This window comes from Schistocerca americana, chromosome 2 (genome assembly GCF_021461395.2).
Source record: "Schistocerca americana isolate TAMUIC-IGC-003095 chromosome 2, iqSchAmer2.1, whole genome shotgun sequence".
NCBI lineage: Eukaryota > Metazoa > Arthropoda > Insecta > Orthoptera > Acrididae > Schistocerca > Schistocerca americana.
In genome coordinates, this window is record NC_060120.1 from 935,101,552 (window position 1) to 935,104,314 (window position 2,763).

A 2,763-nucleotide genomic window follows, 5' to 3' on the forward strand; every position below is an offset into this window, starting at 1 on the left:
TCCCTTGATGTCTCAGAACATGTCATATCAACTGATCTCTTCTTTTAGACAACGTGCCACATATTTCTTGTCTCCCCAGTTCTATTCAGTATCTCCTCATTAGTTACTTGATCCACCTGTCTAATCTTCAGCATATGTCTGCAGCACCAAATTTTGAAAGCTTCTTTTCTCTTCTTGTATAAATGGTTCATTTTCCATGTTTCACTTCCAAACAAACACTTTTTTAAAAGATTTCCTAACACTCAAATCTTCTTCACAAATGCTGTTCTCGCAAATTGCAAATGCCATTGCCAATGCCAGTCTACATTTTATATCTTGTGCAGTTCGACCATCATCAGTTACTTTTCTGCCCAATTAGTTGAACTCATCTCATAAGAACTCATTTCTTAATCCAGTTCCCTCAGTGTCAACTGATTTAATTCATCCGCATTCCATTATCCTTGTTTTGCTTTTGTTGGTACTCATACATATCATAAATTGGTCTTCTTTGATTAGAGAAACTACAATATGTCTAATCAAATAAAGACACAGTAATACCATTCAACTTGAAAATGTTGAAGGTTGTAGAGTATAATAAAACTGTCAACTGTTCATAAAAGTTACATATTGGACCCCCTTGCATTTTTAAGTGTGGTGCAGATGTAACCAGTAGGCTTCATTACTGGCCAGTTTGTTACCACAACCATGTTTTCCACTTCCACGTTCATTGGCTTCGCCAACTCAAAACCAAATTGCCACCATCCAACCTAACCTAGACCTCGAGCTATGCTATAGATCAGTCTGTCACCACAACCAAGAGAGTGTGTGTGTGTGTGTGTGTGTGTGTGTGTGTGTGTGTGTGTAACAAAACTGTTTGCCATTACATATTTCATAAGAAAGGTGAATACAACGAAACCTTTCCTCATTGGAAGTTCTTTCTTCAAGTCAAAGAGTTTCCCTTTAATGCAACAAATCGGAAACAAAATGTTAGTCATAAAATATGTTGCAGCAGGTAGCATAAGATAAAGAAAAATGTTCTTATGAACCGCGTTACTGTATTTAATGATGTTGGTGAAATGATGAACTATCGAATGATAAAGTATCTTGTGTTCAACATCAGAAATCTTGCAAAACTGAGACGGCAAATATCCTGAAGCTGTTCCATATTACACATGCTTCGTGTTAGGCAGTTACATATATTTATATGCATAATACCACTTCCTATAACTGGTGAAAGCAATAACACCGCGATTATTGTAATTTTTGGCTGACACTATTACCATCCAATTAGAGTTTGCTTGTTTTTGGTATAATCCTATTTAACGTTACTGTTATTTACTGTCGACACGTCATTAGACCAACAACGTCCACTACATACATGGTACTTTGTGTTTCAACTAAACGTATTTCGTGTTGTTAATGGCCCAATGAATTATTTTACGAAAGAATTGTCGACTATATACTACGCACAAGAGTTTTTAAGTGTCAAAACTGCCAATGGACACATTTCACTAGAGCAACAAAGTAGGCGTTGACATGACGTCTAATTAGGGCAACACAAAGTGCTTAATACATTTTTCACATGACAAGGCTTCTCTACTCAACGGAAAACTTGCTGAGTTTTCTGCTGTTTCTAGCAATCTAGTGTTCCACTAAACTTGTGCAAAACACTGACACTAAAATATAGTGAGAAACCAGAGGCGTCGTATCGAGTATCGGTAATTTAAATCGGGTAGCGTAAACAGTAGAACGTAACCTTCATTTGTTGTAACAAACGTTCACGCACACACTGCGGATAACGACTACGACATTTAAATTAAAATCTCTCTTGTCTTCTTTCATATAAATCACGCTTCTTTTTGTACCTTCTGTATCCACAATTCCACATCCACTTTGTCGAAGGAAACGATTGTCATTTGTTTACTTGTTTTTCGTGTCTGGAGTGAAACTTCGGAGTCCCCATCTAGCTGCAAATCCAAAAACTAATAAAATCACGAAGCACTCAATAGAATTACCAAATAAAGCTTTTCTCCCTAGAGGCAGGGATAGTTTCCGTTCTTAGCATTGTTTTTAGTATGAAATCGACAACTTAACTGATATCAGTTACTTAAAAAAAACGAGTAACAAACAGGAATTAATGTGAATACTTATTCAAAGACTAAAGAAAAATACATCAAAAAATAAAAAAAGGTATAAAAATTTACATTAAATTATGCAGTTTGGTGGTAAAAGCAAATAAGGTCAACTCACTATACAAACTGTATCTATGAAACAAACATTTACAGAGTAAGAAACGCCAAACAATTTATGTGCTCATACATACTTTGATACCATACTTGCGTCTTATATACAATGCAGTTCCCACTTTAACTTCGTGTTGTATGAAAGGAGAGACGGTTAGCACTCCCCTAGACAAGGATGGAACACATATAAGGTTGAGGCACCGCTGAGTTATCAGCGCTTGACCCATTTTTTTTTTTTTTATATATTATAGTAGCGCAATTAAATAAATGTCAATTTAAGCTTGAATATTACACAGCTCATATAGTATGGGTACATCATTTAGTTCACATTATAGGCATATTACATGATTTCCTACACATTATAGTAGGCCTTTCTTTCAAGCCAAGATTCCATTAACATTTTAAATTTATTGTGTGACATTTTCTTTACACTTTGTGGTACTTTGTTCAGTAACACCTTCCCAATACGTGCAAAACCTTTTTCCTTTCCTCTCTGCTCTTGGTTTTATAAGCATGGACACTACAGCTAATTTTACAGATA

The 2,763-nt window shown here is 35.5% G+C and overlaps 1 non-coding gene across 1 annotated transcript; it reads left to right on the top strand.

Moving 5' to 3' along the window:
- Positions 1–2,353: 2,353 nt before the first annotated feature.
- LOC124596763 lies at positions 2,354–2,456 on the top strand. Its single transcript, XR_006978395.1, has one exon. It is a non-coding gene; the product is annotated as a U6atac minor spliceosomal RNA (small nuclear RNA).
- The last annotated feature ends 307 nt before the right edge of the window (positions 2,457–2,763 follow it).